Here is a 21416-nt window from a genome sequence, read left to right as displayed (position 1 = left end):
TGTACGAGCCGGTGGTTGGAATTGTATATGCAGAAATTTAACTAGGATCATGAAATGCAAAGTGTTAATAGCAGTCCACACGTGAGTGGGGAGCGCTCCAAATGCTTATGCTTTTTCTACTAGGATTAATAACGAGACGTAAGGGGTTCAACTGCGAGAAGACGACCTCAGCTGTTCCTCCCCGCAGGAAAGACATCTCACCGTTTTGGGTGCTGCATGCGCATGCATTTACCAAACTTGCATGCGATGTACTAGTTCCTGGGGAACGAATAGAATCGTTGTACGTGCCAGTCTTTACGTATAGATATAAGTAAGCGGAGACGGCTTAATCCTGCCACGTAGATTGCTTTCCATAAGACGCACCTGAGAGTCTCATGGGCCGGTGGCCCGACATGCAGTTTGTCCTGCTGCATGGCTTACTTTCAGAGACTCGCAAGTTTATCGTAGTGCTGGGTTGTCGCGAAAGTGAAAAGTAGGGCCTGTCCGGGATTTGAACCCGGGACCTCCTGCACCCAAAGCAGGAATCATACCCCTAGACCAACAGGCCGCACAAGTAAGCAAGTCTGCACCCCTCCACCTACTGAGATCTTGCCGCACTTGCTAGTTGCTGCATCCTAGCTGGACCATATTCTCAAAGAGGTTTCTTAATCTGACACCTACAACATGCGCTGTGCTGAACACCAGTGTATGTGAATGCTGAAAGAGCTGCTTGAGTTGTGTGACAGTATTTCGACCGTGTGAAGTGCAAATGTTATCGTGACACGAACAATCCGCCCACTACGTAGCGTTCTGTGTCAGCACGCAGTTTTCGACAGTACTCTGTGTCCATAGCTGTTTTCATAGCTAGGCTGCTTCCAGCACGAAGCATCCGCCATACGAAAGTGGCTGTTTCGCGATTTTGATTACCTGATCCTTCGACATCACTTCATGTACGAATACTGGCAAGAATTCCCGCTACATTCGAAGGTGCTCCTTCCACTTCCAGCCTACTTGGTTGCTTCATTAGCCACGCAAACACTTCCTGAGGACCATACGTGTAATAACATCGCATCTTATCGGCTTAATTACATGATACCACTGAATTTAAGAGCGCTACAGGCATCCGGTTCCATGGTGTAATGATTAGCACTCTGGACTTTGAATCCAGCGATCCGAGTTCGGGTCTCGGTGGAACCTGACGCTGTGTTTTGCGATCGTTTCTAGAAATGTGTACGAGCCGGTGGTTGGAATTGTATATGCAGAAATTTAACTAGGATCATGAAATGCAGACTGTAAATAGCAGTCCACACGTGAGTGGGGAGCGCTCCAAATGCTTATGCTTTTGCTACTAGGATTAATAACGAGACGTAAGGGGTTCAACTGCGAGAAGTCGACCTCAGCTGTTCCTCCCCGCAGGAAAGACATCTCACCGTTTTGGGTGCTGCATGCGCATGCATTTACCAAACTTGCATGCGATGTACCAGTTCCTGGGGAACGAATAGAATCGTTGTACGTGCCAGTCTTTACGTATAGATATAAGTAAGCGGAGACGGCTTAATCCTGCCACGTAGATTGCTTTCCATAAGACGCACCTGAGAGTCTCATGGGCCGGTGGGCCGACATGCAGTTTGTCCTGCTGCATGGCTTACTTTCAGAAACTCGCAAGTTTATCGTAGTGCTGGGTTGTCGCGAAAGTGAAAAGTAGGGCCTGTCCGGGATTTGAACCCGGGACCTCCTGCACCCAAAGCAGGAATCATACCCCTAGACCAACAGGCCGCACAAGTAAGCAAGTCTGCACCCCTCCACCTACTGAGATCTTGCCGCACTTGCTAGTTGCTGCATCCTAGCTGGACCATATTCTCAAAGAGGTTTCTTAATCTGACACCTACAACATGCGCTGTGCTGAACACCAGTGTATGTGAATGCTGAAAGAGCTGCTTGAGTTGTGTGACAGTATATCGACCGTGTGAAGTGCAAATGTTATCGTGACACGAACAATCCGCCCACTACGTAGCGTTCTGTGTCAGCACGCAGTTTTCGACAGTACTCTGTGTCCATAGCTGTTTTCATAGCTAGGCTGCTTCCAGCACGAAGCATCCGCCATACGAAAGTGGCTGTTTCGCGATTTTGATTACCTGATCCTTCGACATCACTTCATGTACGAATACTGGCAAGAATTCCCGCTACATTCGAAGGTGCTCCTTCCACTTCCAGCCTACTTGGTTGCTTCATTAGCCACGCAAACACTTCCTGAGGACCATACGTGTAATAACATCGCATCTTATCGGCTTAATTACATGATACCACTGAATTTAAGAGCGCTACAGGCATCCGGTTCCATGGTGTAATGATTAGCACTCTGGACTTTGAATCCAGCGATCCGAGTTCGGGTCTCGGTGGAACCTGACGCTGTGTTTTGCGATCGTTTCTAGAAATGTGTACGAGCCGGTGGTTGGAATTGTATATGCAGAAATTTAACTAGGATCATGAAATGCAGACTGTAAATAGCAGTCCACACGTGAGTGGGGAGCGCTCCAAATGCTTATGCTTTTGCTACTAGGATTAATAACGAGACGTAAGGGGTTCAACTGCGAGAAGTCGACCTCAGCTGTTCCTCCCCGCAGGAAAGACATCTCACCGTTTTGGGTGCTGCATGCGCATGCATTTACCAAACTTGCATGCGATGTACCAGTTCCTGGGGAACGAATAGAATCGTTGTACGTGCCAGTCTTTACGTATAGATATAAGTAAGCGGAGACGGCTTAATCCTGCCACGTAGATTGCTTTCCATAAGACGCACCTGAGAGTCTCATGGGCCGGTGGCCCGACATGCAGTTTGTCCTGCTGCATGGCTTACTTTCAGAGACTCGCAAGTTTATCGTAGTGCTGGGTTGTCGCGAAAGTGAAAAGTAGGGCCTGTCCGGGATTTGAACCCGTGACCTCCTGCACCCAAAGAAGGAATCATACCTCTAGACCAACAGGCCGCACAAGTAAGCAAGTCTGCACCCCTCCACCTACTGAGATCTTGCCGCACTTGCTAGTTGCAGCATCCTAGCTGGACCATATTCTCAAAGAGGTTTCTTAATCTGACACCTACAACATGCGCTGTGCTGAACACCAGTGTATGTGAATGCTGAAAGAGCTGCTTGAGTTGTGTGACAGTATTTCGACCGTGTGAAGTGCAAATGTTATCGTGACACGAACAATCCGCCCACTACGTAGCGTTCTGTGTCAGCACGCAGTTTTCGACAGTACTCTGTGTCCATAGCTGTTTTCATAGCTAGGCTGCTTCCAGCACGAAGCATCCGCCATACGAAAGTGGCTGTTTCGCGATTTTGATTACCTGATCCTTCGACATCACTTCATGTACGAATACTGACAAGAATTCCCGCTACATTCGAAGGTGCTCCTTCCACTTCCAGCCTACTTGGTTGCTTCATTAGCCACGCAAACACTTCCTGAGGACCATACGTGTAATAACATCGCATCTTATCGGCTTAATGACATGATACCACTGAATTTAAGAGCGCTACAGGCATTCGGTTCCATGGTGTAATGATTAGCACTCTGGGCTTTGAATCCAGCGATCCGAGTTCGGGTCTCGGTGGAACCTGACGCTGTGTTTTGCGATCGTTTCTAGAAATGTGTACGAGCCGGTGGTTGGAATTGTATATGCAGAAATTTAACTAGGATCATGAAATGCAAAGTGTTAATAGCAGTCCACACGTGAGTGGGGAGCGCTCCAAATGCTTATGCTTTTGCTACTAGGATTAATAACGAGACGTAAGGGGTTCAACTGCGAGAAGACGACCTCAGCTGTTCCTCCCCGCAGGAAAGACATCTCACCGTTTTGGGTGCTGCATGCGCATGCATTTACCAAACTTGCATGCGATGTACTAGTTCCTGGGGAACGAATAGAATCGTTGTACGTGCCAGTCTTTACGTATAGATATAAGTAAGCGGAGACGGCTTAATCCTGCCACGTAGATTGCTTTCCATAAGACGCACCTGAGAGTCTCTGGGGCCGGTGGCCCGACATGCAGTTTGTCCTGCTGCATGGCTTACTTTCAGAGACTCGCAAGTTTATCGTAGTGCTGGGTTGTCGCGAAAGTGAAAAGTAGGGCCTGTCCGGGATTTGAACCCGGGACCTCCTGCACCCATAGCAGGAATCATACCCCTAGACCAACAGGCCGCACAAGTAAGCAAGTCTGCACCCCTCCACCTACTGAGATCTTGCCGCACTTGCCAGTTGCAGCATCCTAGCTGGACCATATTCTCAAAGAGGTTTCTTAATCTGACACCTACAACATGCGCTGTGCTGAACACCAGTGTATGTGAATGCTGAAAGAGCTGCTTGAGTTGTGTGACAGTATATCGACCGTGTGAAGTGCAAATGTTATCGTGACACGAACAATCCGCCCACTACGTAGCGTTCTGTGTCAGCACGCAGTTTTCGACAGTACTCTGTGTCCATAGCTGTTTTCATAGCTAGGCTGCTTCCAGCACGAAGCAATTGCCATACGAAAGTGGCTGTTTCGCGATTTTGATTACCTGATCCTTCGACATCACTTCATGTACGAATACTGGCAAGAATTCCCGCTACATTCGAAGGTGCTCCTTCCACTTCCAGCCTACTTGGTTGCTTCATTAGCCACGCAAACACTTCCTGATGACCATACGTGTAATAACATCGCATCTTATCGGCTTAATTACATGATACCACTGAATTTAAGAGCGCTACAGGCATCCGGTTCCATGGTGTAATGATTAGCACTCTGGACTTTGAATCCAGCGATCCGAGTTCGGGTCTCGGTGGAACCTGACGCTGTGTTTTGCGATCGTTTCTAGAAATGTGTACGAGCCGGTGGTTGGAATTGTATATGCAGAAATTTAACTAGGATCATGAAATGCAGAGTGTAAATAGCAGTCCACACGTGAGTGGGGAGCGCTCCAAATGCTTATGCTTTTGCTACTAGGATTAATAACGAGACGTAAGGGGTTCAACTGCGAGAAGACGACCTCAGCTGTTCCTCCCCGCAGGAAAGACATCTCACCGTTTTGGGTGCTGCATGCGCATGCATTTACCAAACTTGCATGCGATGTACCAGTTCCTGGGGAACGAATAGAATCGTTGTACGTGCCAGTCTTTACGTATAGATATAAGTAAGCGGAGACGGCTTAATCCTGCCACGTAGATTGCTTTCCATAAGACGCACCTGAGAGTCTCATGGGCCGGTGGCCCGACATGCAGTTTGTCCTGCTGCATGGCTTACTTTCAGAGACTCCCAAGTTTATCGTAGTGCTGGGTTGTCGCGAAAGTGAAAAGTAGGGCCTGTCCGGGATTTGAACCCGGGACCTCCTGCACCCAAAGAAGGAATCATACCTCTAGACCAACAGGCCGCACAAGTAAGCAAGTCTGCACCCCTCCACCTACTGAGATCTTGCCGCACTTGCTAGTTGCAGCATCCTAGCTGGACCATATTCTCAAAGAGGTTTCTTAATCTGACACCTACAACATGCGCTGTGCTGAACACCAGTGTATGTGAATGCTGAAAGAGCTGCTTGAGTTGTGTGACAGTATTTCGACCGTGTGAAGTGCAAATGTTATCGTGACACGAACAATCCGCCCACTACGTAGCGTTCTGTGTCAGCATGCAGTTTTCGACAGTACTCTGTGTCCATAGCTGTTTTCATAGCTAGGCTGCTTCCAGCACGAAGCATCCGCCATACGAAAGTGGCTGTTTCGCGATTTTGATTACCTGATCCTTCGACATCACTTCATGTACGAATACTGGCAAGAATTCCCGCTACATTCGAAGGTGCTCCTTCCACTTCCAGCCTACTTGGTTGCTTCATTAGCCACGCAAACACTTCCTGAGGACCATACGTGTAATAACATCGCATCTTATCGGCTTAATTACATGATACCACTGAATTTAAGAGCGCTACAGGCATTCGGTTCCATGGTGTAATGATTAGCACTCTGGACTTTGAATCCAGCGATCCGAGTTCGGGTCTCGGTGGAACCTGACGCTGTGTTTTGCGATCGTTTCTAGAAATGTGTACGAGCCGGTGGTTGGAATTGTATATGCAGAAATTTAACTAGGATCATGAAATGCAAAGTGTTAATAGCAGTCCACACGTGAGTGGGGAGCGCTCCAAATGCTTATGCTTTTGCTACTAGGATTAATAACGAGACGTAAGGGGTTCAACTGCGAGAAGACGACCTCAGCTGTTCCTCCCCGCAGGAAAGACATCTCACCGTTTTGGGTGCTGCATGCGCATGCATTTACCAAACTTGCATGCGATGTACTAGTTCCTGGGGAACGAATAGAATCGTTGTACGTGCCAGTCTTTACGTATAGATATAAGTAAGCGGAGACGGCTTAATCCTGCCACGTAGATTGCTTTCCATAAGACGCACCTGAGAGTCTCATGGGCCGGTGGCCCGACATGCAGTTTGTCCTGCTGCATGGCTTACTTTCAGAGACTCGCAAGTTTATCGTAGTGCTGGGTTGTCGCGAAAGTGAAAAGTAGGGCCTGTCCGGGATTTGAACCCGTGACCTCCTGCACCCAAAGAAGGAATCATACCTCTAGACCAACAGGCCGCACAAGTAAGCAAGTCTGCACCCCTCCACCTACTGAGATCTTGCCGCACTTGCTAGTTGCAGCATCCTAGCTGGACCATATTCTCAAAGAGGTTTCTTAATCTGACACCTACAACATGCGCTGTGCTGAACACCAGTGTATGTGAATGCTGAAAGAGCTGCTTGAGTTGTGTGACAGTATTTCGACCGTGTGAAGTGCAAATGTTATCGTGACACGAACAATCCGCCCACTACGTAGCGTTCTGTGTCAGCACGCAGTTTTCGACAGTACTCTGTGTCCATAGCTGTTTTCATAGCTAGGCTGCTTCCAGCACGAAGCATCCGCCATACGAAAGTGGCTGTTTCGCGATTTTGATTACCTGATCCTTCGACATCACTTCATGTACGAATACTGGCAAGAATTCCCGCTACATTCGAAGGTGGTCCTTCCACTTCCAGCCTACTTGGTTGCTTCATTAGCCACGCAAACACTTCCTGAGGACCATACGTGTAATAACATCGCATCTTATCGGCTTAATTACATGATACCACTGAATTTAAGAGCGCTATAGGCATTCGGTTCCATGGTGTAATGATTAGCACTCTGGACTTTGAATCCAGCGATCCGAGTTCTGGTCTCGGTGGAACCCGACGCTGTGTTTTGCGATCGTTTCTAGAAATGTGTACGAGCCGGTGGTTGGAATTGTATATGCAGAAATTTAACTAGGATCATGAAATGCAAAGTGTTAATAGCAGTCCACACGTGAGTGGGGAGCGCTCCAAATGCTTATGCTTTTGCTACTAGGATTAATAACGAGACGTAAGGGGTTCAACTGCGAGAAGACGACCTCAGCTGTTCCTCCCCGCAGGAAAGACATCTCACCGTTTTGGGTGCTGCATGCGCATGCATTTACCAAACTTGCATGCGATGTACTAGTTCCTGGGGAACGAATAGAATCGTTGTACGTGCCAGTCTTTACGTATAGATATAAGTAAGCGGAGACGGCTTAATCCTGCCACGTAGATTGCTTTCCATAAGACGCACCTGAGAGTCTCTGGGGCCGGTGGCCCGACATGCAGTTTGTCCTGCTGCATGGCTTACTTTCAGAGACTCGCAAGTTTATCGTAGTGCTGGGTTGTCGCGAAAGTGAAAAGTAGGGCCTGTCCGGGATTTGAACCCGGGACCTCCAGCACCCATAGCAGGAATCATACCCCTAGACCAACAGGCCGCACAAGTAAGCAAGTCTGCACCCCTCCACCTACTGAGATCTTGCCGCACTTGCTAGTTGCAGCATCCTAGCTGGACCATATTCTCAAAGAGGTTTCTTAATCTGACACCTACAACATGCGCTGTGCTGAACACCAGTGTATGTGAATGCTGAAAGAGCTGCTTGAGTTGTGTGACAGTATTTCGACCGTGTGAAGTGCAAATGTTATCGTGACACGAACAATCCGCCCACTACGTAGCGTTCTGTGTCAGCACGCAGTTTTCGACAGTACTCTGTGTCCATAGCTGTTTTCATAGCTAGGCTGCTTCCAGCACGAAGCATCCGCCATACGAAAGTGGCTGTTTCGCGATTTTGATTACCTGATCCTTCGACATCACTTCATGTACGAATACTGGCAAGAATTCCCGCTACATTCGAAGGTGCTCCTTCCACTTCCAGCCTACTTGGTTGCTTCATTAGCCACGCAAACACTTCCTGAGGACCATACGTGTAATAACATCGCATCTTATCGGCTTAATTACATGATACCACTGAATTTAAGAGCGCTACAGGCATCCGGTTCCATGGTGTAATGATTAGCACTCTGGACTTTGAATCCAGCGATCCGAGTTCGGGTCTCGGTGGAACCTGACGCTGTGTTTTGCGATCGTTTCTAGAAATGTGTACGAGCCGGTGGTTGGAATTGTATATGCAGAAATTTAACTAGGATCATGAAATGCAAAGTGTTAATAGCAGTCCACACGTGAGTGGGGAGCGCTCCAAATGCTTATGCTTTTTCTACTAGGATTAATAACGAGACGTAAGGGGTTCAACTGCGAGAAGACGACCTCAGCTGTTCCTCCCCGCAGGAAAGACATCTCACCGTTTTGGGTGCTGCATGCGCATGCATTTACCAAACTTGCATGCGATGTACTAGTTCCTGGGGAACGAATAGAATCGTTGTACGTGCCAGTCTTTACGTATAGATATAAGTAAGCGGAGACGGCTTAATCCTGCCACGTAGATTGCTTTCCATAAGACGCACCTGAGAGTCTCATGGGCCGGTGGCCCGACATGCAGTTTGTCCTGCTGCATGGCTTACTTTCAGAGACTCGCAAGTTTATCGTAGTGCTGGGTTGTCGCGAAAGTGAAAAGTAGGGCCTGTCCGGGATTTGAACCCGGGACCTCCTGCACCCAAAGCAGGAATCATACCCCTAGACCAACAGGCCGCACAAGTAAGCAAGTCTGCACCCCTCCACCTACTGAGATCTTGCCGCACTTGCTAGTTGCTGCATCCTAGCTGGACCATATTCTCAAAGAGGTTTCTTAATCTGACACCTACAACATGCGCTGTGCTGAACACCAGTGTATGTGAATGCTGAAAGAGCTGCTTGAGTTGTGTGACAGTATTTCGACCGTGTGAAGTGCAAATGTTATCGTGACACGAACAATCCGCCCACTACGTAGCGTTCTGTGTCAGCACGCAGTTTTCGACAGTACTCTGTGTCCATAGCTGTTTTCATAGCTAGGCTGCTTCCAGCACGAAGCATCCGCCATACGAAAGTGGCTGTTTCGCGATTTTGATTACCTGATCCTTCGACATCACTTCATGTACGAATACTGGCAAGAATTCCCGCTACATTCGAAGGTGCTCCTTCCACTTCCAGCCTACTTGGTTGCTTCATTAGCCACGCAAACACTTCCTGAGGACCATACGTGTAATAACATCGCATCTTATCGGCTTAATTACATGATACCACTGAATTTAAGAGCGCTACAGGCATCCGGTTCCATGGTGTAATGATTAGCACTCTGGACTTTGAATCCAGCGATCCGAGTTCGGGTCTCGGTGGAACCTGACGCTGTGTTTCGCGATCGTTTCTAGAAATGTGTACGAGCCGGTGGTTGGAATTGTATATGCAGAAATTTAACTAGGATCATGAAATGCAAAGTGTTAATAGCAGTCCACACGTGAGTGTGGAGCGCTCCAAATGCTTATGCTTTTGCTACTAGGATTAATAACGAGACGTAAGGGGTTCAACTGCGAGAAGACGACCTCAGCTGTTCCTCCCCGCAGGAAAGACATCTCACCGTTTTGGGTGCTGCATGCGCATGCATTTATCAAACTTGCATGCGATGTACTAGTTCCTGGGGAACGAATAGAATCGTTGTACGTGCCAGTCTTTACGTATAGATATAAGTAAGCGGAGACGGCTTAATCCTGCCACGTAGATTGCTTTCCATAAGACGCACCTGAGAGTCTCATGGGCCGGTGGGCCGACATGCAGTTTGTCCTGCTGCATGGCTTACTTTCAGAGACTCCCAAGTTTATCGTAGTGCTGGGTTGTCGCGAAAGTGAAAAGTAGGGCCTGTCCGGGATTTGAACCCGGGACCTCCTGCACCCAAAGCGGGAATCATACCCCTAGACCAACAGGCCGCACAAGTAAGCAAGTCTGCACCCCTCCACCTACTGAGATCTTGCCGCACTTGCTAGTTGCAGCATCCTAGCTGGACCATATTCTCAAAGAGGTTTCTTAATCTGACACCTACAACATGCGCTGTGCTGAACACCAGTGTATGTGAATGCTGAAAGAGCTGCTTGAGTTGTGTGACAGTATTTCGACCGTGTGAAGTGCAAATGTTATCGTGACACGAACAATCCGCCCACTACGTAGCGTTCTGTGTCAGCACGCAGTTTTCGACAGTACTCTGTGTCCATAGCTGTTTTCATAGCTAGGCTGCTTCCAGCACGAAGCATCCGCCATACGAAAGTGGCTGTTTCGCGATTTTGATTACCTGATCCTTCGACATCACTTCATGTACGAATACTGGCAAGAATTCCCGCTACATTCGAAGGTGCTCCTTCCACTTCCAGCCTACTTGGTTGCTTCATTAGCCACGCAAACACTTCCTGAGGACCATACGTGTAATAACATCGCATCTTGTCGGCTTAATTACATGATACCACTGAATTTAAGAGCGCTACAGGCATTCGGTTCCATGGTGTAATGATTAGCACTCTGGACTTTGAATCCAGCGATCCGAGTTCGGGTCTCGGTGGAACCTGACGCTTTGTTTTGCGATCGTTTCTAGAAATGTGTACGAGCCGGTGGTTGGAATTGTATATGCAGAAATTTAACTAGGATCATGAAATGCAAAGTGTTAATAGCAGTCCACACGTGAGTGGGGAGCGCTCCAAATGCTTATGCTTTTGCTACTAGGATTAATAACGAGACGTAAGGGGTTCAACTGCGAGAAGACGACCTCAGCTGTTCCTCCCCGCAGGAAAGACATCTCACCGTTTTGGGTGCTGCATGCGCATGCATTTACCAAACTTGCATGCGATGTACTAGTTCCTGGGGAACGAATAGAATCGTTGTACGTGCCAGTCTTTACGTATAGATATAAGTAAGCGGAGACGGCTTAATCCTGCCACGTAGATTGCTTTCCATAAGACGCACCTGAGAGTCTCATGGGCCGGTGGCCCGACATGCAGTTTGTCCTGCTGCATGGCTTACTTTCAGAGACTCGCAAGTTTATCGTAGTGCTGGGTTGTCGCGAAAGTGAAAAGTAGGGCCTGTCCGGGATTTGAACCCGGGACCTCCTGCACCCATAGCAGGAATCATACCCCTAGACCAACAGGCCGCACAAGTAAGCAAGTCTGCACCCCTCCACCTACTGAGATCTTGCCGCACTTGCTAGTTGCAGCATCCTAGCTGGACCATATTCTCAAAGAGGTTTCTTAATCTGACACCTACAACATGCGCTGTGCTGAACACCAGTGTATGTGAATGCTGAAAGAGCTGCTTGAGTTGTGTGACAGTATTTCGACCGTGTGAAGTGCAAATGTTATCGTGACACGAACAATCCGCCCACTACGTAGCGTTCTGTGTCAGCACGCAGTTTTCGACAGTACTCTGTGTCCATAGCTGTTTTCATAGCTAGGCTGCTTCCAGCACGAAGCATCCGCCATACGAAAGTGGCTGTTTCGCGATTTTGATTACCTGATCCTTCGACATCACTTCATGTACGAATACTGGCAAGAATTCCCGCTACATTCGAAGGTGCTCCTTCCACTTCCAGCCTACTTGGTTGCTTCATTAGCCACGCAAACACTTCCTGAGGACCATACGTGTAATAACATCGCATCTTATCGGCTTAATTACATGATACCACTGAATTTAAGAGCGCTACAGGCATCCGGTTCCATGGTGTAATGATTAGCACTCTGGACTTTGAATCCAGCGATCCGAGTTCGGGTCTCGGTGGAACCTGACGCTGTGTTTTGCGATCGTTTCTAGAAATGTGTACGAGCCGGTGGTTGGAATTGTATATGCAGAAATTTAACTAGGATCATGAAATGCAAAGTGTTAATAGCAGTCCACACGTGAGTGGGGAGCGCTCCAAATGCTTATGCTTTTTCTACTAGGATTAATAACGAGACGTAAGGGGTTCAACTGCGAGAAGACGACCTCAGCTGTTCCTCCCCGCAGGAAAGACATCTCACCGTTTTGGGTGCTGCATGCGCATGCATTTACCAAACTTGCATGCGATGTACTAGTTCCTGGGGAACGAATAGAATCGTTGTACGTGCCAGTCTTTACGTATAGATATAAGTAAGCGGAGACGGCTTAATCCTGCCACGTAGATTGCTTTCCATAAGACGCACCTGAGAGTCTCATGGGCCGGTGGGCCGACATGCAGTTTGTCCTGCTGCATGGCTTACTTTCAGAGACTCGCAAGTTTATCGTAGTGCTGGGTTGTCGCGAAAGTGAAAAGTAGGGCCTGTCCGGGATTTGAACCCGGGACCTCCTGCACCCAAAGCAGGAATCATACCCCTAGACCAACAGGCCGCACAAGTAAGCAAGTCTGCACCCCTCCACCTACTGAGATCTTGCCGCACTTGCTAGTTGCTGCATCCTAGCTGGACCATATTCTCAAAGAGGTTTCTTAATCTGACATCTACAACATGCGCTGTGCTGAACACCAGTGTATGTGAATGCTGAAAGAGCTGCTTGAGTTGTGTGACAGTATTTCGACCGTGTGAAGTGCAAATGTTATCGTGACACGAACAATCCGCCCACTACGTAGCGTTCTGTGTCAGCACGCAGTTTTCGACAGTACTCTGTGTCCATAGCTGTTTTCATAGCTAGGCTGCTTCCAGCACGAAGCATCCGCCATACGAAAGTGGCTGTTTCGCGATTTTGATTACCTGATCCTTCGACATCACTTCATGTACGAATACTGGCAAGAATTCCCGCTACATTCGAAGGTGCTCCTTCCACTTCCAGCCTACTTGGTTGCTTCATTAGCCACGCAAACACTTCCTGAGGACCATACGTGTAATAACATCGCATCTTATCGGCTTAATTACATGATACCACTGAATTTAAGAGCGCTACAGGCATCCGGTTCCATGGTGTAATGATTAGCACTCTGGACTTTGAATCCAGCGATCCGAGTTCGGGTCTCGGTGGAACCTGACGCTGTGTTTTGCGATCGTTTCTAGAAATGTGTACGAGCCGGTGGTTGGAATTGTATATGCAGAAATTTAACTAGGATCATGAAATGCAAAGTGTTAATAGCAGTCCACACGTGAGTGGGGAGCGCTCCAAATGCTTATGCTTTTGCTACTAGGATTAATAACGAGACGTAAGGGGTTCAACTGCGAGAAGACGACCTCAGCTGTTCCTCCCCGCAGGAAAGACATCTCACCGTTTTGGGTGCTGCATGCGCATGCATTTACCAAACTTGCATGCGATGTACTAGTTCCTGGGGAACGAATAGAATCGTTGTACGTGCCAGTCTTTACGTATAGATATAAGTAAGCGGAGACGGCTTAATCCTGCCACGTAGATTGCTTTCCATAAGACGCACCTGAGAGTCTCATGGGCCGGTGGGCCGACATGCAGTTTGTCCTGCTGCATGGCTTACTTTCAGAGACTCGCAAGTTTATCGTAGTGCTGGGTTGTCGCGAAAGTGAAAAGTAGGGCCTGTCCGGGATTTGAACCCGGGACCTCCTGCACCCAAAGCAGGAATCATACCCCTAGACCAACAGGCCGCACAAGTAAGCAAGTCTGCACCCCTCCACCTACTGAGATCTTGCCGCACTTGCTAGTTGCTGCATCCTAGCTGGACCATATTCTCAAAGAGGTTTCTTAATCTGACATCTACAACATGCGCTGTGCTGAACACCAGTGTATGTGAATGCTGAAAGAGCTGCTTGAGTTGTGTGACAGTATTTCGACCGTGTGAAGTGCAAATGTTATCGTGACACGAACAATCCGCCCACTACGTAGCGTTCTGTGTCAGCACGCAGTTTTCGACAGTACTCTGTGTCCATAGCTGTTTTCATAGCTAGGCTGCTTCCAGCACGAAGCATCCGCCATACGAAAGTGGCTGTTTCGCGATTTTGATTACCTGATCCTTCGACATCACTTCATGTACGAATACTGGCAAGAATTCCCGCTACATTCGAAGGTGCTCCTTCCACTTCCAGCCTACTTGGTTGCTTCATTAGCCACGCAAACACTTCCTGAGGACCATACGTGTAATAACATCGCATCTTATCGGCTTAATTACATGATACCACTGAATTTAAGAGCGCTACAGGCATCCGGTTCCATGGTGTAATGATTAGCACTCTGGACTTTGAATCCAGCGATCCGAGTTCGGGTCTCGGTGGAACCTGACGCTGTGTTTCGCGATCGTTTCTAGAAATGTGTACGAGCCGGTGGTTGGAATTGTATATGCAGAAATTTAACTAGGATCATGAAATGCAAAGTGTTAATAGCAGTCCACACGTGAGTGTGGAACGCTCCAAATGCTTATGCTTTTGCTACTAGGATTAATAACGAGACGTAAGGGGTTCAACTGCGAGAAGACGACCTCAGCTGTTCCTCCCCGCAGGAAAGACATCTCACCGTTTTGGGTGCTGCAAGCGCATGCATTTATCAAACTTGCATGCGATGTACTAGTTCCTGGGGAACGAATAGAATCGTTGTACGTGCCAGTCTTTACGTATAGATATAAGCAAGCGGAGACGGCTTAATCCTGCCACGTAGATTGCTTTCCATAAGACGCACCTGAGAGTCTCATGGGCCGGTGGCCCGACATGCAGTTTGTCCTGCTGCATGGCTTACTTTCAGAGACTCGCAAGTTTATCGTAGTGCTGGGTTGTCGCGAAAGTGAAAAGTAGGGCCTGTCCGGGATTTGAACCCGGGACCTCCTGCACCCAAAGCAGGAATCATACCCCTAGACCAACAGGCCGCACAAGTAAGCAAGTCTGCACCCCTCCACCTACTGAGATCTTGCCGCACTTGCTAGTTGCAGCATCCTAGCTGGACCATATTCTCAAAGAGGTTTCTTAATCTGACACCTACAACATGCGCTGTGCTGAACACCAGTGTATGTGAATGCTGAAAGAGCTGCTTGAGTTGTGTGACAGTATTTCGACCGTGTGAAGTGCAAATGTTATCGTGACACGAACAATCCGCCCACTACGTAGCGTTCTGTGTCAGCACGCAGTTTTCGACAGTACTCTGTGTCCATAGCTGTTTTCATAGCTAGGCTGCTTCCAGCACGAAGCATCCGCCATACGAAAGTGGCTGTTTCGCGATTTTGATTACCTGATCCTTCGACATCACTTCATGTACGAATACTGGCAAGAATTCCCGCTACATTCGAAGGTGCTCCTTCCACTTCCAGCCTACTTGGTTTCTTCATTAGCCACGCAAACACTTCCTGAGGACCATACGTGTAATAACATCGCATCTTATCGGCTTAATTACATGATACCACCGAATTTAAGAGCGCTACAGGCATCCGGTTCCATGGTGTAATGGTTAGCACTCTGGACTTTGGATCCAGCGATCCGAGTTCGAGTCTCGGTGGAACCTGACGCTGTGTTTTGCGATCGTTTCTAGAAATGTGTACGAGCCGGTGGTTGGAATTGTATATGCAGAAATTTAACTAGGATCATGAAATGCAAAATGTTAATAGCAGTCCACACGTAAATGGGGAGCGCTCCAAATGCTTATGCTTTTGCTACTAGGATTAATAACGGGACGTAAGGGCTTCAACTGCGAGAAGACGACCTCAGCTGTTCCTCCCCGCAGGAAAGACATCTCACCGTTTTGGGTGCTGCATGCGCATGCATTTACCAAACTTGCATGCGATGTACTAGTTCCTGGGGAACGAATAGAATCGTTGTACGTGCCAGTCTTTACGTATAGATATAAGTAAGCGGAGACGGCTTAATCCTGCCACGTAGATTGCTTTCCATAAGACGCACCTGAGAGTCTCATGGGCCGGTGGCCCGACATGCAGTTTGTCCTGCTGCATGGCTTACTTTCAGAGACTCGCAAGTTTATCGTAGTGCTGGGTTGTCGCGAAAGTGAAAAGTAGGGCTTGTCCGGGATCTGAACCCGGGACCTCCTGCACCCAAAGCAGGAATCATACCCCTTTTTTTTTTTTTTTTTTTCTTTTTTTTATTTTTTTTATTTTTTTTTTTTACCTCTGGAGGGACTCGAACCCACAATCCCCGGTTTAGGAGACCGATGCCTTATCCATTTTTTTTTTTTTTTTTTTTTTTTTTTTTTTTTTTTTTTTTGGGCCTCCCTTCTCCCCACACAGCCCATCCATACGCTCACCTTTTTGAGCCTTCTTCGGCTAGCTTCTGCGCTTTTTTTGGAGATTTTTTTATTTTATTTTTTTTTATTTTTTTTTATTTATATATATATATTTTGCGGTGGTATATCTCAGGATCACTACCTCTCAAGCTCGTCTTCACTTAGTAATGGCATGAATGTTGACGTGTCGTTCTGCTTTCATCGATGTTTGAGTTGCTTGAGGCTTGATTCAATGGTGTTATCTCTTAGCGTTGAGAGTATGTTCGCCGAGATGGCCGCCGTGCTGTTTCCTTGCAGTTATTCACTAAAGTAACTGGTGTGTTCCTTGAGTTGGTGGAGACAAATCAACAAGAGCATATGTTTCTCTTTCAGCATCATAGATAATAAGGAGAAAATAAAGGTCCGTGTTGAGGAAAAACGGGTATCTAGAAAGAAATACTGCCTCGTCTGAGTTAAACTTCATCAAATTAAACTATACGTGTCTTCTGGGGAACGTAAAGAAACAGAAATAAATATTGGCTCCACAAGTTTAGCATCCTGTTGCATGCTGCTTCTCTTTGGCCTTAGGTGCACACATTGCACCAACCATGAAACAATAAAAGTCCGGAGAACTGACAAAGAGATACCCTGATAATAGAAGAAATAAATAAAAACCAATAATCGTACTCAATAGTTCGCACACTTAAAGTTTTCCATCATTCAAAGCAACGGTGAGAAATTTCTGAAATTTTTCTTTATATTTTCGTAATCGTTTGATCGCGTAATACTCGGCAATAAGATACATATGAAAATCAGAAAGTGTAGGCGTTTTAGTCGTCAGCATATAATAGAGGTACTGTCCAATTAACCAGGTATAGCTATTATTTTTAGATTTCGGAAATAATTGCCAGTCCGGGTGGAGTATATCCTGCAGTTGTATTGCGGATGGCGACGTTCTATTAATAAGAGCCAGTTTCATTCTCGTCCAGTTCCAGATTTGCGTTTGATCTCTGCAGTATAATATGTGTTGCAACGTTTCCACATGTCCACATGCGTCGCAAGTCGGTGTAGGCCGTAATTGGATCTTACACAATTTCTCTCCCGTGGGCATCACCTCGTTCACAACATCATACCACAAGGAACGTACTCGGGAACGAAGAAGAGGAGTGCTGATATTCATCCAAATTTGTCGCCAGTTCTTGCCAGGATACTTCATTTCAATAGAGTTATTCTGTTGCCGAGTCGTAAATACACTGTAAACAGCCGCAGCAGTAAATGCTTGCAGGTGCTGATGCACATAGCTGGACTCCACGTAATATCGGCGAATATGAACGAGCTCGGGATGGATAGGTCCAACATTTATCGGTGGCGTCATATCCGGTGGTCGTAACTGCTGGAATAGACGTGCCGTAAGACCTGTCTGACTACATCGTAAGATCCTTGATGTTCTAGCTAGAAAAATCGCTAAGCACTGTGATTCAACATCTTTAAGGGCTAGACCACCTTTATAGTGAGGTAAAGCGGTAGCCTTGAAAGCGACTTTAAAAATATTACCTCGCCAAACGTACCAGCCTGCAAGAGCTAAAATTCTGTTTGCAATATCGGTAGGAATAGGGAGAACAGCGGCAACATGGTAAATCTTGCTGAGAACATAATAATTGACGAAATGTGCTCTCTGAATCCTGTCTAAAGACCGCATATTGTGCTCTCGAATCAAAGCTCGAAGGACGTTGAGCTTCTGTTCCCAATTCACTCGCACCATTTCCCGTGGATTCGAAGTGAGAATCAAACCAAGGTGCTTGAGTTGGTTGGTTGCCTCCAACCAAGCGGTGTTCGCTAAGCGAGCCTGCGGACCTAAATGCAAGACTTTGGATTTCCGTTCGTTAAGGCGTGCACCGCAGGCGCTGGCATACCGGTGTACAAGCCGTCGCACGGTATCGAACTCTTCGTCGTTGTTGATAAGGACGCTAATATCGTCCGCATAGGCATGACAGACGGTCTTTGTATTCAGCGTTTGAAGACCCGGTAAGGTGACGCAAAACGTCTTCAGTAGTGGCTCTATAGCAATGGCGAAAAGAGTCGTAGAAAGCGGGCACCCTTGTCGCAAACCTTGTTGAATGGGCACAGGGGCTGTTAACTGGCCGTTGAATTTCACGCGGGAAGACGTATTGCAGATACAGTTCCTGATTATCTGTACGAAATGCTGGTTGAAACCCAGTTTTTCCAGCGTTCTGAACAGAAATCCGTGGTTAGTCCTATCAAATGCCTTATCGAAGTCAAAAAAGACTATTGCCAACGTGGTCTTGCAAATCCAAGTCAAATATGCAATATCTCGGTATTCGGACAGGGCGTCTATCATTGATCGGCCAGTAACCACGTTCATGTGATATGAACCAAGAACATTACGAAGGACTGGCTTGAGTCTGGCATTGATAATCCTAGTAAAGATTTTGAAATCTGCGTTGAGTAGGGTGATTGGTCGTAAGTTATTGAGTGAAGTCCCCGGTGACGGTTTGGAGACTAAGACTATCATGCCCTCAGTAAACTGCGATGGAAGAGCAGTATTCATTAACAATTCATTATACATGATAGTCAGTTCGTCTCCGAAAACATCCCAGTACCGAAGATAAAATTCAATCGGCAAACCGTCTAAGCCTGCAGCATTTCCTTTCGCCGTAGACGTAATGATAGACTTCACTTCGAAGTTAGTTATGGTTGCCAGGAGCTGTGCGTGGTCGTCCGGATCCACCGATGCCGTAATGTTAGACAAAAATTCCTCTCCCGCCACTACATCTGTGTCATGCAGTGAGTAAAGTTGCCGGAAATGATTCCGAATAAAAGTCTTAAGCTCGCCTTGCTCATCATAAACACGACCTTCGTCATCTGTCAGTTGAGTAATGATTTTTTGTCTGCCCCTTTTAGCTTCCCGTATGACGTGGTACAAGGACGCAGACTCATTAAAGGTGTCATCGGAAGAGCGTGCCCGGACTTGGGCTCCTGCCAGAGACTCACGAACCAAAGCGGTGATTTTGGCTTTGGTACGTTTAATGCGTAGGAGATTGCCAGGCAGTGCAGAGGAATCGTTGTACAACTGTCGGAGAGCGGTAAAATAAAACTCCAACGTCTGTTTCTTCCAGTACGCCTTAGCCCTGGCAAACTGACAAATACATTTCTTTATGTGCGGCTTCACTAACTCCGTCCACCAATGAACACGCTCCCTATATCTTTGTCGTCGCTGGAGGCACCATTGCCACGTTGCAATAAGATCCTTCTTCAGGTCGCCGTCGTTCAACAGGGCGACGTTCAGTTGCCAGACGCCTCGACCCAAAAAGGTTTTCTGCGAGACATGCCGAAGCGTGATGTGATACGCACAGTGGTCGCTAAAATTAACAGGCCATATTTCACAATCCCTGGCAGCGCTTAAAATGTCTTTAGATACATAAAACCTATCCAGACGACTAGCGGAGGCAGCGGTAACATAAGTATATCCGGCGACCTGCGGGCGAAGTGAGCACCAGGTATCGTGTAAGTCCAGCCCATCAATTAAATCTCGCAACTCCAAACAAAAATTAAAATTCGGACACTGGTCTTCTCTGCGAACAACACAATTAAAATCGCCGCCCAATAAAATCCTCGAACAACCACAGGATAATAATGGTACAATTTCATCGCGATAAAAAACACTCCTATCCCTTCGGCCTGTAGATCCAGTCGGGGCGTAGACGTTGATCAAAAGCAAATCTTCGAATTGTACGACAATCCCTCTACCCGTTTCTAAAATCGCTCGAGGTCTGCAAGTGATGCCCGCTTTGTACAAAATTGCAGTCCCTGCCTCATCGCCGATATTGATGATGGCCTCATAGCCCGTGACATTCCCAACCTTGGGTGTGACGACTTCTTGCAAGAAAACGATATCGATATCGGCGGCGTACATATAGTCAGTCAAACATTTCAATTTGACATCAGATGTTATTCGATTTATATTAGCAGTTGCAATTTTGTAATCCCGCATAAGAAAGGGCAATACCATGTTAATGCGTATCGTCGGCCCAGGACGGCTGCTTGCTCGACCCCGGCGAGGGAGTGGTATCCATAAATGCATCGGGTCCAGAACTGTCGACATGCATCACCACATCGGTCTCCTCTGAAAGCTGCACGACCTGTACTCCAGCGTCGGTAACGATTCTCTCACATTCATCGGTCCGGAACTGCTTGATTGTACGTTGCAGTTTCTGTTCAAGAGTACGAGTTTCCTCGTCACTCTGCTTACGGACCGATTTCTTTTGTCGTCCTTTCTTCTGAGGACGGACGTCCTCAACGTGTTCGTTGATGTCGGGTTTCGCAGCGGTAAGAGTAGCACCCGCGGGAGACTGTTCGTTGCCGGAAACTGCGCTTAGCGGAGAAGACACTTCAAGGGGAAGGGAAACTCGCGGCTGGTTACCAGAGTCCTCAGGTGGAAGACTCTCCGCAGATGGGTGCAGATGTTGATCGGGCAATCCTGGCGGAAGTTCCACACGGACCACGCTAGCATCAGAAGGGCGCGAATTTCCGGCCCCGTCGATTGCATAGTTTTCCACGTCAGAATCAACGGGCATTCGGCTCGCCGTAGCTGTGTTTACATCGGCGGCGGTCACGTCAGGCACAACCTCAGCCGCGTGCAGCTGTGGCGCGCTAACGACAGACGGACCGACAAGGCTCTCGGCATACGTCGGCCTATTGCCATCCTGCCCTGCTGCAAGGGCATCGCGTTGTCGCAAAACACGACGCACAGGTTTAGCACGGGGACACGCAGCCTTCAGATGGTCCGTAGAGCCACAAAGTACACAAGTACGTGGTTGCCCCTCGTACATAACGAGTGCCCGGAAGCCTTGTATCACGACATTCGACGGGATATGCTTCGAGAGGTCAATTCGCGCTACCCTGACACCATTATCCACATTGAAGTGTTTAAGTCCACTCCACTGCTCTTGGTGAATGTCCAATACGTTCCCATACTGGGACAGACATTGCCGAATACGTGCAAGTTCAATTTC

At 47.7% G+C, this 21416-nt stretch overlaps 22 non-coding genes across 22 annotated transcripts; 11 read left to right on the top strand and 11 right to left on the bottom strand.

Moving 5' to 3' along the window:
* Nucleotides 1-475: 475 nt before the first annotated feature.
* Trnap-ugg lies at nucleotides 476-547 on the bottom strand. The gene has a single exon. It is a non-coding gene; the product is annotated as a tRNA-Pro (tRNA).
* A 557-nt stretch (nucleotides 548-1104) lies between these two features.
* On the top strand, nucleotides 1105-1176 carry Trnaq-uug. Its single transcript has one exon. It is a non-coding gene; the product is annotated as a tRNA-Gln (tRNA).
* A 507-nt stretch (nucleotides 1177-1683) lies between these two features.
* On the bottom strand, nucleotides 1684-1755 carry Trnap-ugg. Its single transcript has one exon. It is a non-coding gene; the product is annotated as a tRNA-Pro (tRNA).
* A 557-nt stretch (nucleotides 1756-2312) lies between these two features.
* On the top strand, nucleotides 2313-2384 carry Trnaq-uug. The gene has a single exon. It is a non-coding gene; the product is annotated as a tRNA-Gln (tRNA).
* Nucleotides 2385-4099: 1715 nt separating this feature from the next.
* Nucleotides 4100-4171, bottom strand: Trnap-ugg. The gene has a single exon. It is a non-coding gene; the product is annotated as a tRNA-Pro (tRNA).
* Nucleotides 4172-4728: 557 nt separating this feature from the next.
* Nucleotides 4729-4800, top strand: Trnaq-uug. Its single transcript has one exon. It is a non-coding gene; the product is annotated as a tRNA-Gln (tRNA).
* A 507-nt stretch (nucleotides 4801-5307) lies between these two features.
* Trnap-ugg lies at nucleotides 5308-5379 on the bottom strand. The gene has a single exon. It is a non-coding gene; the product is annotated as a tRNA-Pro (tRNA).
* A 557-nt stretch (nucleotides 5380-5936) lies between these two features.
* Nucleotides 5937-6008, top strand: Trnaq-uug. Its single transcript has one exon. It is a non-coding gene; the product is annotated as a tRNA-Gln (tRNA).
* Nucleotides 6009-7723: 1715 nt separating this feature from the next.
* Nucleotides 7724-7795, bottom strand: Trnap-ugg. Its single transcript has one exon. It is a non-coding gene; the product is annotated as a tRNA-Pro (tRNA).
* Nucleotides 7796-8352: 557 nt separating this feature from the next.
* Trnaq-uug lies at nucleotides 8353-8424 on the top strand. The gene has a single exon. It is a non-coding gene; the product is annotated as a tRNA-Gln (tRNA).
* A 507-nt stretch (nucleotides 8425-8931) lies between these two features.
* Nucleotides 8932-9003, bottom strand: Trnap-ugg. Its single transcript has one exon. It is a non-coding gene; the product is annotated as a tRNA-Pro (tRNA).
* A 557-nt stretch (nucleotides 9004-9560) lies between these two features.
* On the top strand, nucleotides 9561-9632 carry Trnaq-uug. Its single transcript has one exon. It is a non-coding gene; the product is annotated as a tRNA-Gln (tRNA).
* Nucleotides 9633-10139: 507 nt separating this feature from the next.
* On the bottom strand, nucleotides 10140-10211 carry Trnap-ugg. The gene has a single exon. It is a non-coding gene; the product is annotated as a tRNA-Pro (tRNA).
* Nucleotides 10212-10768: 557 nt separating this feature from the next.
* Trnaq-uug lies at nucleotides 10769-10840 on the top strand. The gene has a single exon. It is a non-coding gene; the product is annotated as a tRNA-Gln (tRNA).
* Nucleotides 10841-11347: 507 nt separating this feature from the next.
* Trnap-ugg lies at nucleotides 11348-11419 on the bottom strand. The gene has a single exon. It is a non-coding gene; the product is annotated as a tRNA-Pro (tRNA).
* A 557-nt stretch (nucleotides 11420-11976) lies between these two features.
* On the top strand, nucleotides 11977-12048 carry Trnaq-uug. The gene has a single exon. It is a non-coding gene; the product is annotated as a tRNA-Gln (tRNA).
* A 507-nt stretch (nucleotides 12049-12555) lies between these two features.
* Nucleotides 12556-12627, bottom strand: Trnap-ugg. Its single transcript has one exon. It is a non-coding gene; the product is annotated as a tRNA-Pro (tRNA).
* Nucleotides 12628-13184: 557 nt separating this feature from the next.
* Trnaq-uug lies at nucleotides 13185-13256 on the top strand. Its single transcript has one exon. It is a non-coding gene; the product is annotated as a tRNA-Gln (tRNA).
* Nucleotides 13257-13763: 507 nt separating this feature from the next.
* Trnap-ugg lies at nucleotides 13764-13835 on the bottom strand. The gene has a single exon. It is a non-coding gene; the product is annotated as a tRNA-Pro (tRNA).
* A 557-nt stretch (nucleotides 13836-14392) lies between these two features.
* Nucleotides 14393-14464, top strand: Trnaq-uug. The gene has a single exon. It is a non-coding gene; the product is annotated as a tRNA-Gln (tRNA).
* Nucleotides 14465-14971: 507 nt separating this feature from the next.
* On the bottom strand, nucleotides 14972-15043 carry Trnap-ugg. Its single transcript has one exon. It is a non-coding gene; the product is annotated as a tRNA-Pro (tRNA).
* A 557-nt stretch (nucleotides 15044-15600) lies between these two features.
* Trnaq-uug lies at nucleotides 15601-15672 on the top strand. Its single transcript has one exon. It is a non-coding gene; the product is annotated as a tRNA-Gln (tRNA).
* Nucleotides 15673-21416: the final 5744 nt, after the last annotated feature.

The sequence above is a fragment of the Schistocerca americana genome, chromosome 2 (assembly GCF_021461395.2).
Source record: "Schistocerca americana isolate TAMUIC-IGC-003095 chromosome 2, iqSchAmer2.1, whole genome shotgun sequence".
NCBI classification, from domain to species: Eukaryota; Metazoa; Arthropoda; class Insecta; order Orthoptera; family Acrididae; genus Schistocerca; species Schistocerca americana.
This window is presented reverse-complemented; position numbering and strand designations above follow the sequence as displayed.